Source organism: Marmota marmota, unplaced genomic scaffold, assembly GCF_001458135.2.
Source record: "Marmota marmota marmota unplaced genomic scaffold, marMar, whole genome shotgun sequence".
NCBI lineage: Eukaryota > Metazoa > Chordata > Mammalia > Rodentia > Sciuridae > Marmota > Marmota marmota.
Genome location: NW_025999982.1, coordinates 913,564 through 928,760, shown reverse-complemented (window position 1 = coordinate 928,760; position 15,197 = coordinate 913,564). Strand labels below are relative to the sequence as shown.

The 15,197-nt window shown below is 43.0% G+C and overlaps 1 pseudogene; it reads right to left on the bottom strand.

Moving 5' to 3' along the window:
• Positions 1–1,490: 1,490 nt before the first annotated feature.
• Positions 1,491–13,142, bottom strand: LOC107143593 (annotated as a pseudogene).
• Between the last annotated feature and the right edge of the window lie 2,055 nt (positions 13,143–15,197).

Here is a 15,197-nt window from a genome sequence, read left to right as displayed (position 1 = left end):
TGTCATTTTTTAATGCAGAGTAATACTCCATTGTGTATAAATGCCACATTTTTTTATCCATTCATCTATTGAAGGGCATCTAGGTTGGTTCCACAGTCTAGCTATTGTGAATTGTGCTGCTATGAACATAGATGTAGCAGTATCCCTATAGTAAGCCCTTTTAAGGTCTTCAGGGAATAGTCCGAGAAGGGGAATAGCTGGGTCAAATGGTGGTTCCATTCTCAGCTTTCCCAGGAATCTCCATACTGCTTTCCAAATTGGCTGCACCAATTTGCAGTCCTACCAGCAATGGCCAAGTGTACCCTTTTCCCCACATCCTCGCCAGGACTTGTTTTTGTTTGAATTCATAATGGCTGCCAATCTTACTGGAGTGAGATGGTATCTTAGGGTGGTTTTGATTTGCATTTCTCTGACAGCTAGAGATGGTGAGCATTTTTTCATGTACTTGTTGATTGAGTGTATGTCCTCCTCTGAGAAGTGTCTGTTCAGGTCCTTGGCCCATTTGTTGATTAGGTTATTTGTTTTCTTATTGTTTAATTTTTTGAGTTCTTTGTATACTCTGAATATTAGGGCTCTACCTGAAGGGTGAGGAGTTAAAATTTGTTCCCAGGATGTAGGCTCCCTATTTACCTCTCTTATTGTTTCATTGCTGAGAAAAAACTTTTTAGTTTGAGTAAGTCCCGTTTGTTGATTCTTGTTTTTAACTCTTGTGCTATGGGTGTCCTATTAAGGAATTTGGAGCCCGACCCCACAATATTTAGATCGGAGCCAACTTTTTCTTCTATTAGACACAGAGTCTCTGTTTTGATATCAAGCTCCTTGATCCACTTTGAGTTAACTTATGTGCATGGCGAGAGAAAGGGATTCAGATTCATTTTATTGCATATGGATTTCCAGTTTTACCAGCACCATTTGTTGAAGATGCTATCCTTTCTCCATTGCATGCTTTTAGCCCCTTTATCAAATATAAGATAGTTGTAATTTTGTGGCTCGGTCTCTGTGCCCTCTATTCTGTACCATTGGTCCACCCGCCTGTTTTGGTACCAGTACCATGCTGTTTTTGTTACTATTGCTCTGTATTATAGTTTGAAGTCTGGTATCGCTATACCGCCTGATTCACTCTTCATGCTTAGAATTGCTTTTGCTATATTTGATCTCAAATTTATAGGATAATGTTGATTCTCCTCCCTTAGCCTCCAAAGTAGCTGGGATTACAGGTATGTGCTGTTACACCTCTCTGAAATGCTTTTTAATACCAACAAAATGTCTCCTCATAGTTAAATTCCACATTCCCAAAACCAGTTCCAAAACAGTCAATTTTTATCTTCTGTTATGTGAATACAAGACATGAATTCTCATAACCACACATCTGAAGTCTGAACACAGAGCAGGAGTGCATGGGCTCTCTCTAATCCAGTAAGGAGGTCCAAGGAACAGAGTAGAGGAAAGTGTGGCTGTGGAGTCGCTAATCAAGACCTCTGGAGACAAAGCAGGGAGCAGGTCTGATTTTATTGTTCAGTTACCATGTATGTATACTCAAGCAGTACCTAAGCAGATTACAGGTAGCCACCAATGCAATGTCTGCTAACTGTCCTTGCAGCAACCAATTGAGGACTGGGTCATGGAGCAAGGACAAGGACTGCAACACATGGTCTCACACCCAGGGCTGTTCCTACAGGATAAGCGGACCGTCACTCATATACCTCATGCGAGGGGAGTGGCCTGCCATTCAGATGCCATTAACATATGCCAGTATGCAGTACTCCATGTACTTTTCCCCACACAGGAGGACAAGCTCACTGAGCTTTCCAAGTCTCATCTCAGGAGATTTTGCCACAGGGATTCTGTAGCCCCAGGAACAGACACAGTGAGGGATCATGGACACCAAGTGACTCTATGCAGAAAAAAATTGGAGTGTTAGGGAATTAATAGAGATTCAGCCTCTGGGGAAGCATCATAAACACCACAGCCTGAGCAGAACACCTCCCTTGGGGTGCTCAGGGTCTCCTCCAAAAGAGGAGAATTGTTAAGGAGTACAGGGAGCACTTCAGAGCCACTTCCTATGGAGCAGATGGTCATGGACACATCTCCATACACAAACATGAAGTATGGAAAGAGAGTTCCAGATAAGGAAACTGGAAGGAAAGAGAAAATGTGGGACCCATCAATCATGTTATAGAAGGAGACATCCCCTTCACTGTAGTCCAGGAAAACACCCACCCTGCAGGGATACTGCCTAGGAGATAACCAAGTCACATGATCAGTCCAGGAAAAATATCTATTGTTAAACTTCCCCATGACCCAAAACCCCCTATCTGGTAATTCCATGTATGGGCTTGTTCTTTTTGAATCTTTCCTATGGACTCCTAGAGTCCACCTGCTATGGGATTTATTCTTTATCTCCACTTCCCAGTAACATCTTCCTGATGTGATGCCCTCAAGACCCAACACACTGCATTTTGCATTAAGGTCCCCAAATTGGTCCTTCCAGGTCAGACACTTATTTTCATGAGAGACTCACAGCTTGCGTTGAACAGAGTCTGGATCCAGAGTGACAGAACCTGTTAAGAGAGTTATCAATCATGCGAGGTCCTCCCCTGCCCCAAGACAAAGCACACAGCCACCCACCATCTCACAGCCACAGAGCTGCCTGAGCTGAGGAGGGGATAATCCTCCTGAGATAAGAGTCTTGTAATTAAAAGCCATGTCTTCAACCAGGAGAAGGAACCAGAAGGCTGATTTTAGGGGTAGACTTGTGACAGGATCCTGAAGAATCAGTATCAGTTTTGTGACCATCACTTCTGCCACATCAACATCATTGGTGATGCCAGCATCTGAATTATCACAGAGAAGTTAAAGAGAAGCCAGAGGCCATGAGAACAACAGGAGGAACATCTAGAACACACAGTCACTCACAGGCTTTGAACCATTCCTTCCACCAATCTACGAGAGAACACAGATCTCATATCAGGAATTTGCAGAGTCTGTAATCATCAGGGTCAGCACCGAGTCTTCTGAAACACAGAAATATGGGAGGAAGAAGGGAAAAGCTGTGTGAAAACATTCAGCTGCTGTATTTATTTCTTACACACACACACACACACACACACACACACCCCTCATATATCCTCCTGTAGACTTCCCATGAAGACTAAGCCAAAAAGCTTACCACCCCAGAATCAAAATGCTGAATATCAATCTGAAAGTTCACTGTTCAGATTTAGCTACCAAATAATGCTTTCTCAAGACACAGAAACATAACCATCCTGAAAACTGGGTTATTTGAGATATAACTGAGGTTATCAAAATTTCCAAGACCTCCTTTTACTATAAAGAACTGACTGTGCTGAACTTATAAGGTTAACTCTAAGCCATGAGTGGAGAATTACATTGAGCTTAGCTGAACTTGGAGGATGACTAAAAATCGTGAGTGCAGGGAATTCAGCGAAATTTTTCCCAGTTAGGTGGCAATGGAGAGGATTTTAGCATGGGAGAGAAAAAAGTTCAAAGCTGAAAAAAATACATGCAGAGAGAGGTCAACACTAGTGACTTTTCTTCCAATTTTCACACAACAATTGGAGAAAAAGCATCCTTACAGACATGGGAGAACCACAAAATATGGGACCTAACATCTGCCTCACACAAGAATTCCCAAAAGAGATTGAAAACTTCCAGCTATGATAGAATCTATATCCTAAACTCCAGAAAATGCGAATATGTTAAACACATGACCAGGCAACTTTACCAATGTGATTAAGATTCAGATTCTTGAACAGAGGAAATTACTCTGGAATCTCTGGGTCAGTCCAAACTAATCACATGAACCCTTGAAAATAGAGATTATTCTTGGCTGTGGTCAGAGAAGCAGACAGAATCACAGAAACAAGGTCAAAAACATGCTGTTCTGCTGGCTTTCAAGATGGAGGAACAGGCCCCTAAACAAAGGAATAGAGATAGCCTCTAGAAACTGCACAAGACAACAACCTCCAGAAAGGAACACAGCCTTGTCCACATGTTCTTGGATTTCTGACCTACAAACAAGTAAGATAATATATTTCTGTTGGCATCAAATAATAAGTTTGTAGTAATTTGATGCAGAAAAAAAACTAATATGCCCACATAGGTGACACACCCATGTGGAACAAAGCACTGGCAGAGAAATGTGCTTCAAGAAAGCATGAAACTCCCTGTCTCCTGCACACAGGAAGCTGAGGACCCAGAAAAATCTCACATGCTATGCTAGATGGTGAGAGTCAGGTGCCCAGTGAGCCACTGAACCAGTGAAAGTCTGAAGTTCAGTAGAAAAAGCCCACTGGCAACCTGGAATAAGTGACCCTGAAGTGGCACCCCCTTTCTCCACAGAGAAGCCCTCTTCACCATGGCTGATTTTAAGACTGTCAGCAAAAGAGTCCATTGTAGATAAACTTCCTATTTTCATGTCACCCTGTTTACTTGGCCACTGGCCAAGAAGATACCAGCACTCCAGGTGCTGGACACCCCCTTACTAGTTTTCACAAATTTATCCAGTATAGCACTTTGAAGTAATGTGCAAACAAGGCCTCTGGCCTTGAGCTGGACTTCACAGAGATGTGTAATTTTTAAGATAAGTTACAAATGGGCCCATGGTAACAGCTGGCAGAGGGAGGAAAGAAAGGGGAGATGAAGCTCTCCCTTTCTCAGGTGTTGTCCTTGAAGAGTTAACTTGCCCAGAACAGTGAAAGAAAAAACTGCTTTTATGTGAACTTCTGCAAACTGTGAACTTCTGAGCCCCTCCCCTTACACATTGGGTATAAAACTCCGAAACTCCCTGAACTCGGGGTTCAGGGGATTGATTGATTACAGCACAGGCTGTACCCTCTGAAACTGGCTGCAGCCAAATAAAACTGTTTCCTGCTGTCTTTGATGCCTTGCCTCATTTGTCCCTACAACAACTCAGAAACTGGACTTTACCTCAGGGTCACGGGAAGGGGGAACAAGCAATGAGATGGGACCTGTTCTTTCTCAGGAGACACCAAACCAAGGGTGTTATGAACCAGTTCAGATTAGCCTCCTGATGGTGAGGACCTCAAATGACCAAGAGAAAACACACGGTCCCTCTTCCCCCACCATCCCAAGGCCACACAAGTCTCCTCCAACCTCATTAACCAAAGCAAAATCTACTTATGTTATACACTCCAAAATGTCTTCAACTGGAAAGCTTTTGCCTCCAACAGGGAAGAGCCTCAGGAACAAGATTAGTATAATTAAAATACTAACTAGGCCTGAGTTGTAGCTCAGTTGCATAGCATTTGCCTAGCATGTGTGAGACACTGGGTTCAATTATCAGTACCACATATAAATGAAAAAAATAAAAGTTCATTGGCAACTAAATAAGAAATTTTAAAATACTAACTAAACAACATTTTTTCTTTCTTAATGATTTTTGTTTAAATTTGTGTTCCAAATTTCCACTAATACAGGTTTAATCAGATATATTGGTATTTCCACTTTTGTTGAGTTGCTTGATAGAAACTAGATCATATAAAATGGCTGAGCAGACCCAAATAACCCTTGGAGAAAAGTGAAAATTGCACATATTTCACTAAAACGTTAGTTGGTATAAAATTATAATGTTCTATATTATAACCCAGAGAAGTTATCAAAGAAGAAAGGGAGGATAAGGAAGCAGAGGGAAGATAAAAGGTGAAGAAGAGAAAGAAAAAAAAAAAACCTTTTGAGACTTTCCAGTGTGTCAAGTACTATGCTATGCACCTTAATACACTCTTCACATAATTCCCACAAAAATATTAATTTTTAACTCATTGTTACAATTTCATGAGCGAGGTAAGATCAGACATTTGTCTACCTCACACTATGAACTTTTCAATATGATAGTGTAGATTCTAGTATAGTAATGGTGTTTGTCTTTACAAAATAAAAAAAAAATGCAAGTTATATGTGAAAACATATAGACATTAATTCATCAGAGAATAGGGAAATGGTAAAAAAGACTAATTGATCCTTCTTTTTTAATAAACATGTTCCCTAGAAAATTGTTAAGTTTCTCAAAGGTGTTCCTCATACATCTGATCCCAAAGCCTACTTGACTCAACTATGGCTCAACTCATGCCATGGCTCACCCTTCTCTGTCTTTCACAGCCTATATCCCTGATGTGAAAAAGAAGCATCCAGAGGAGGGAAAGGGCATATTATATAAATTCAGATGATACAGGTCTTAAACTCACCCCCAGAGTCCTCTGGATATTCTTTCATTGCATTGGAAACTGCCTTAGCATATGCCTGTCCTAACTGCTACTGGAAGGTTCAGGTGGTGTCTTTATCACAGGCAAACTCAATGAGATGATTACTTAGACTTGGCTTAATAGAATTCACAAACCACACACACACACACACACACACACACACAAACACACCAAGTTTTTACTAAAATCTCTAGAAGATGTATTAAGGAGTTGGTTACATTTCATACACACCAAAAACCTGCAAATTCTCTTCATAATTCAAATTACTTTGGATGTTTTACAGCTCTCACAGCTTCAGGACACCCCAAATTCTGTGTGAATCTTAGGCACTGTACTTTCCTTCTCATCTCCTCTCTCCTCCCACCTCATTCTTTCTTCTATGCTTTGTTCCACACCCTTTCTCAGGTAAACAATTTTAAATTCTACAGGATCCTCCTTTTATGATCTTAACACATTTTTTAAAAATCAAACACCAAGCCCAAAAGAAAAAGAAAAATTCTCTTAACAGCAGAGAAATTTGTTGTGAACATTATAACTTGCATTTTGTTCCTGTAACACAAACACAAATCAGAGTGATACATATTTTTTTCAAATGGTTCCCAGACCCCCTAAGCATCCTGGACCCCAAATTCAGAACACTGGAAATTCATTTTTCAGCAACCAAGGTGCTTAGAAGAAATCCAGCAAGGACAGTGAGTTAGAGTATGAGGGGGCTGAGAGAAGACCAATATCCAGAGGACCAGGAAGAAATAAGAAAACCAAACATGGACGCAAAGGGTAGGAATGTTGGGTAAAGAGAATACAGAACCAAGGCCCCACATTAGGAAGATGTAAGTCCTAAGGTGTCAAATATGATTTTTGAAATTTTATGGAGATCACCAATTCCTGTCCACAGTTCCAACCCTGCTCCATCCAGGCTCTCCTCACAACTGAACTCTCCAGTGTCACTGCACCAACAACAAATACCAATTGAACACAATCTTTTCAGGTGTACACCTAACCCTAACCTGCAGGAGAAGATGGACCTAGAACAGGTTCACTCACAGAACCACATATAAAACAATAGAATAAAAATTTTAAAAGACATTTTGGAAATGACCAAAAATGAAGAATGATTTAGGGCTGAGGCCATGGCTTAGAAGTAGAGCACTCCCCTAGCATGAGGCACTGGGTTCAATCCTCAGCATTACATAAAAACAAAATAAAGGTATTGTGGCCACCTACAACTAAAAAAAAAATGTTTACAAAAAATGAAGAATGGTTCTGTGATCTAATCGCAAGGAGAAGACCATGTGGAGTTCCAATGCAAGTTACAATCATTTTTCTCTCCATTTGGGAGAATTTTGCTTTCCTGTTGTGCGTGGCTTTTTGTTATTTTGGGCAGGGGACAGAATAACAGAGGATTATGAAAGAAAAAACCCAAGAGAAGTTAAAAGTGTTTACTGGGAGGGGTGGGAAACAAATTAGAGACAGCAGAGCAAGAAAACCTATCCCATCCTGGGGAGGAGGCCACTGATACAGAAGGGCAGAGGAAGATCCTGGAGGAGGGAAGGCCAAGGACACATCAGAGTCACTTACCTGCATACAGGGAGGCCTTCCTCCAGGCTGAAAGGGAACACAAGGTAGTGAGACCACAGCTAAAACAAGCCTGCTCATCACGAATGTACCTGCCCTGGCCTCCCCTCCATTCTAAAGATGAGACTACCCACAAGTTGAGAGAGCCAGAAAGAAACATGACCTCTTGCAGTATGCAGAGTCCTCAGAGTGTTGTGGGAAATTCCCTGGACCACAGATCAAGATGGCTGCTTCTACCACTATCCCACTGCTTCCTCTCTGTCAGAAAACCATCTATCTCAAAACTCATAAAAATCATTATCTATTTTTATTCATTTTTGCTACTAATGAAAAAAATCATAGCATGTGTAAATATATTTTACAGAATAAAATATAAGTCATTCCACAATTATCAGAAGACACTATTAATATCCAAGCTTTTTTGGGGAAAAATTTATATTGAAAGGGGTGGGGACATAGCCCATGATAGAATGCTTGACTAGCATGCAGTGGCTATAGATTCATACCACAGCACCACAAGATGAAAAAATAAAATTAAAAAAGACATTTGGGAAATTACCAAAAGTGAAGAATGATTTAAAGACAGGAATGTGAGGTGAGTTCTGGGGTAAAAATAGCCAACTTTTCACAGATGAAATATTTCCAGAGAATAAGAACACTATTTTAGGAAGTAATTGGAATACTTAATCATATTTCCAACTGAGGTGAGCAGCCCACTTGGATTAGCACCTTCTGGAGCTAGAGAAAATATAATCACTGGATGGCGATTTGTTGGGAGATGAACAGAAGGCCACACTCCTAAACTTAATGATTCCATTTACTTATTTAGATCATTTATTCAAATCTTAGTTTCTGCCTTTAAACTTTTACGTGAAGACCAATACTGAGATCCATTGAAGGTTAAAAAAAAAAAAACAATATAATGGGCAAGCCAGGGTTGAAATAAGATGTGGAATACATGACAGACCAGGGGTCACCCTCACACCCAGGTGTCTAAGCTGTAGGTGGAAAACACCAGGCAGATCCAGGGAAGCCCAGGTAGCAGGGTTCTGGCTTCCACTGCCTTCCAATCAGCTTCCCAGGGGTGGGAACCCACATGTCTGTGTCTAGACAGAAACAAGAAGAGGAGACCCCAGGTCACAGGTATGATGAGGAAAAAAGAAATTCCTTTAGAGTCACTTACCAGACAGATAAGCAGCTTTCCTCTGATCTGAAAAACAACACAAGAAATAGGGGAGCTAGGAACAACAACATGTGCTACAAAGGAAACATAAAAAAATCAGGAAGGAAAGCAGAACTTACTGAGATCTTCCTGGAGTTCATCTGAAAGAAAATGAAAAACAGTATAAAACCCCCTCCCCAGAAAAGGAAAGACTGTGTGACTGGAAAACCCCAGAATAAAAACTTTGATACTAGAATTTCTACCTACACACCCACCCAACCCCAACTGACTCTAGCTCTCCTCTCTGATCTCCTCAGTCATTTCCCCTGGTCCCAGGACCCTGGATCTCCCTAGAGAGCTGGACCCCTCTGGCCCCTATCAGCTGTCCCACTCACCACCAGGTCTGCACTTGCCCTGTGTGGTCTTACCAATGGCCTTCAGCATCTCTTCCTTTGCCTGCTGTTCCTCCTCCTTAAGCTGCCACAGATGATCCTTTTCCTGCCTCACCTGCATCCTTCTGGAATGTGCTTTTCTGATAAAATAGCTAGCCCCCAAGAGTAGGAGCCCCAGCATGGTCAGGATCACAGCAAATGCTGGCTTCCAGGGAGAAGCCTGAGGGAAGAAGGGCTCTGTGGCCCAGGCAGACAGCAGGTCAGGGGCACACCGAGGAGACCAGCACACTCAGAAAGGCCAGCCCTCCCCACAGCTCTGCTGGGAGTGGAAGCAGCACTGACCTGGGATGTAAACAGCCATGGCCTTCTCCTGGCCCAGGACAGGGTTGAGGACAGAGCAGGTCACATTCCCCACAGAACTGTCTCTCACCACCAGAGTGGCCTCCACACTAAACAGCTCCTCAGTGTCTTGGTGTGGGCCTCAGAAAGGGCTGGGAACTTGTGTCCACTGAGGTCTCTCCACTGCACCTGGGGCTTTTGGACCCATCCTGAGGCTTTGCACACCACACGCACTCCATCCTCTTCTGGCCCTTCTATGTGCACTTGAGGGTCAGAGCCCATCCCTGTGGGAAGGAACCAGTGGAGCAACAGGAGGCCGCCTTGGGCCCTGAGACCCCAGAGTTGCCTACATATTATACAACATCGGGGAGAAGCTTTCATGTTGAATTCTGGGAGTTCTGGGGGAAAGATCCCTTACCAGAGGGGATAAAAGGAAGGAGCACAGGGACCCACACAGGGCAGTGGGCTCTTATCCCCAACTGCGAGGCCCAGAGCAAACAGGAATAATTTGGTCCCACACTCCCTCCTTGAATCTCAGTCTTCTCACCTCACACACTCGCCTAGGACATCTGCCTCTCTGTGTATATCATGTACAAAGTTGTATTGAGTGACCACCTTGTCTCCTGAATTCTTTTCCCCTATACTTATGTTCCCATGAGTTATCTTTACCAGGTTTCCTCACATACACTTCAAACTCAAAGCTCCACAATTGAATTCACAAATTTGCACCGATTGTGATAAAAATGATTATTAAAATATCCCAAATATTTCATCCTTCTTTATAGACAGTTCTCCCACTTCCACAGACTTTTTACTGCCTTTGCCTTATGCCTCTGGGCCCAGTCATAGGATTTGACTTCACCAAGAAAAAATCACCTATTGTGACTTATGCAGAAGTTTCAAAAGCACTTGCACCTTGATTTTATCTTCTGCCATTTCCACAGGAAAACAATCCTGGGCTACCCAGTGGAGGATGAACTCATGTAACATTGCTTGGTCAAACAGCTACAGCTGCCCTAGGTCAGCCACATGACCACCTGAAAAATGAACACACCCAAATAAGGTGCATGTGGTGAACTTTTCAGCTGACTGTGAGAACAAACAAAAATTAAAAGTAAAGATTAATTCTCCCTGTTGAATAAAAAAGATACTCTTCCTTTTTCTTATACCATTTTTTTAAGGAAACTACAATTACAAATAGGTACTTTCTCCACTTTTGAAATGTTTATACAGGATTTTGAAAACTGGTTAGTTTTGATGCCAGTTTTTTGGCTTAGGAATGCCTTTCTCAAAGACTTGGGAACCATTTCTAGGAAATGTAAGTATCGAGGAAGATTGCAAGCCTTTGTCCCCTTTTCTGGTGGAAAGGTAGGAGCCTACAATATGTGGGCATATTGTTCCAAGTTGTAAAACTACCTGCTGTCATAAAACTGGAGAAGTTTATTTTTCATCTAGATAAAGCCTAAGACACAGCTCATTACCCAAATACCAGGTAAATTTAGAATAAGTTACATGGAGTAAATACTGGTTTGAGCCCTCTTAGATGAGGATTATTTGTTGTTTATCTTCAAAACAGGTATACAAGAAATTTTATATGCTTGGCTATAAAAAAAACTGAGAGTCATATCTGTGTAATCCCTTTTCAAATCAACCATGATATGTATCATATTCTAGTTTGATGTTTATTCAGTAATAAATGTATTTTATCCTAGCATATATGATTTTCTTTTAATTATATTTCTGAAACATGACTAATAATGTATGAATAAACCCAGGTGATATTAGGCAAGTTCAACCCCAATTAGTCGAACTCACTCAGTGCCTGAAATAAATACATTTTTATTGCGGGATGCACCTGAGACTGTGGCTGTTATACAGCATTATCAGAGCAGTAGAATTGAGACATATTTATCAATAGTCCTGCCATGAAACAACAAATAGTTCAAATAAAACCTTGGAAGTCTCTAAAGTCTTCTCTTCCCCCTCCAAACTTCATGCCCACAAATCTATTCAGTTGAATCTAGTTTCTAAACCTGTCTGACCCTTCTTCTCCCACCCCACTGCCATGCCTCAGGTCAGGCACTCATTCTCTCCACATCATAACTGCACTCCATGCCTCCTTCTTGCTCACCTCCCATCCATCCATTCACAGCTAACAACATGAGCATTCCCAGCATGGCTCTGTTTAGGATTCCCCCTACTCTGCATCCAGAGTCCATAACACAGCACACAAAGTTTTTGCAGATCTGGTATCTGCCTTCCTCTCCAAAAGTTCTCTCCAAACTCTACCATTTGAGCCCCTCAAGCTCAAGAACTCAAGTAGCCACAATCACCATGTTGGATGCCCTCTGTCTTTGCACTTTCCAGCCCGTCAATCTCCAGGGCTCTTGTGCCAGCCCAGGTGTTCACTCCCAATGAACTCATCCTGACACCTGAGAGTGGTGTTAATATAGGACCATCTCTTTATTCCAGTATTGCCAATTCTTACCATCCTCCCCTCACTCCTCCTACCAACCATGATGGCCTCATTATACCCAGAAAAATCAATTAAACTCCAAGTCAAATGTTCCATACCAGGTGCTCCCTCTTCATTAAACTCTGGTCCCCCAGATATCCACCTGACTAAATACCTACTTCCTTTGATCCTTGCTCAGACTGTCAATAAGGCTCTGCCTGAGCTCCTATGTAACACTGCAGCTTGTCCCAACTTCCCAGCCCACATCCTTTTCCCCTTTCTTAATTCTACTTAGTCTTTTGTCTTAAGTATTTATCACCTTATAACATTTTGTACTGAATTGTTTATTATAACTTTTGTTCCTTTGCTCTAGAAGGTGACCTCCTTACTGATGGGATCTCTGTTACACTGATATATCTCTGGTAGTTAGAACAATTCCCCACATATTTTAGATGCCCCATATACAGTGTTTGTATTAAATCAATGAATAAAAGATGAGTCACTTTTTTCTTCCATTTCACCTATAAAATGTGAGGCTAAATTGGATGATCTCTGATATTCCCACCAAACCCAGTACTCCCAAGGTCTCTAGAATAGAGGTCAAGTAACTAACCTGCCACCTTCACTTCAAAATCAGCCTCATCATTGAAGCTTCCATGTCTGAAGAAGCAGGTGTACATTCCATTGTCAGAAACCTGGACCTTGTGGATGTGCATGGAAGCCTAACCCTCAGTAAGGATGTCCCTCACCAGTGAGGTTCGCCCTCTGTACTCAGCCATATGCTTCTCAGTCTGTTCCCATTGGTTCCAATAGATGAACACTGCTTGTGAGAATGTGGTGTGGAACCACCCCAGTTCCATGTTCTCTGCATTCATGGCTGGGACTAGGGCACAGGGCAGTATGGCATCCTCGCCTGGTAATGCCACAATGGGGTGTCGAAGGCCAACAACCTGGAACTGCTCTGTGGACAGAGACATAGGGGGAGAAGGCTAAAGAGACACAGACCAAAAAAAAGAGAACATCACCATCAGGTGGGAAGGCCAGGAAAGCTGGGGCAGGGCCCACATGAGATGACCCCAGAGGTCTGATGAATTTGGAAGAGGTTTTATGATCATAATGATTTGGCCAGAAATTATACAAAAGACACTCCCTCACTGGCCTCTGCTCCTAGTCCCAGTCTCTCCCATGAAGAAATGTCTAATTCAGTGGTTCTCAAGCTTTCATGATCCTGAACCACTAGGATGCCTTATAGAGCACACTCACTGGACCCCATTCCAGAGTGTTACATTCACTAGATCTGGGGTGGAACTATGAATGCACATATACAAGCAGTTCCAAGGATGGTCTGGGGAGCACTCTTTGGGAACCCCAGGTCTAACTTACCCTTTTTCAGGACAAACCTGAAAACAAAGGGCACACCGGTGGCTTAGGTCAGCACTCTTTGGTCATTCAACCAAACCTAGAAAATTCCCCTATTCCTATTCTAAATTTTTTCCTTCAGTCTATATTTTTCTCCTCCACTAAGGGAAGAGAGAAATAGATATACACTTTAAAACACAGAGTCAAATTCTACTTACTTCTGTGAAACTCCTGCTTTCGAGATTCACAGAAACTCCCATCACTGCATGTTTAAGAAGTAAGTTCACCTCACTCTCTACCCCCTTGGTGCTCTTGGTCTTCTGAGGCTACCCACTGTAGCCTCCACATGACTCCCTACTTCTCTCCAGACCTGACATGGTGGACCACCCTTCCCAAGACCCCTCTGAACGCACCTGCTGCTTCTCTCCCCATGGGCTCTAGTCCAGCAACACTGGCCTCTGTGCTTCCTCACACCTCAGCACACTGCCAGCTCTGCACAGGCTCCTCCCCCTGCAGGAACCCTCCTTCCAAATGGTTCTAATGCTCACTCCTCCTTCTCCAGGGTTATACTCCCATCTACAAACCACCTCACTGAACACTGCTGCCTGCCCACACCCTGACTCCCATGACTCTGACTGCCACTCCCTGCCCTGCTACATTTTCCATCACAGTCATGTCCTCCAACACACTTAGGTCTCTCTGCCTAGGTGCATGTATTACTCACTGTCTCTTGTTAGAAGGTAAACTGTATGACAGACTTTCTGTCTAATTATTTCATACAATAGCATCTAAAAATCAACATTTCATTAATATTTCAGGAAGAAAATGATTGAATGAATGTTTTCAGCACCAAAAAAGGGGTGGCAAGAAACAAGAGGGAAAATGTATTTTCAAATGTTTTTCTATCTTGATTTTTAAAACCACACAGGAAGACAGATGGGGACACTCACCCGAGGACAGCTGGAAAAGGAGAAGCAGGGAAGTGAGACAGCAGAGCAAGGAGCGACTGCAGCGCCCTTCCATATCTTTCGAGCTGGGGAGAGAGATGGGGATGAGGGCCAAGACCTGCAGGCAGGAGGCAGGTCCAGCCCAGAGCTCCAGCACCTCAGCATAGAGAGCAGGGCTCAGGGCTGGACAGCAGTCCCCTGCTGGAGCAAAGCATTTCCTACTGGCATATCATACCAACAGGATGCTGGGCCTCCCACAACCCTGACACTGACAAACAGCTGAGCCCAGAGTCCTTCCAGCTCTTCTGGGAAGACTGTGGGACCAGGAAAGCTTTAGAGTTACCTGGTAAGAAACTGTTTTTTCCTTTCCAATGCCAACCACAGGGCAGCTCTACTAGGCCCAGAACACCAGGCTCTTTCCCTCCCCCTACCTGGAGCTCTGTGGTGGAAGCTATTCCTCTATCTCTCTGTTATTCCACACCACTCATGATCCCCCAAAAAGGAGGGCCTAGATTCAGGGTCCCCATCAGGAAGAACATGCAGCTCCTGATTCCCCCTTGTTCTGCCCCCTAGTTATGCCCAGGTTTGGCCTGGGCAGTGTCAGAGATATTCACCTCATGAAGGAGGCTGTGGTCCCATCACAGGAGCCCAGAACCCTGTCCTGCCTTTTTAGATGTGGAGTTCACCTAAACCTGAATCTCAGCCCAGTCCCTTCCACTGTGGGCT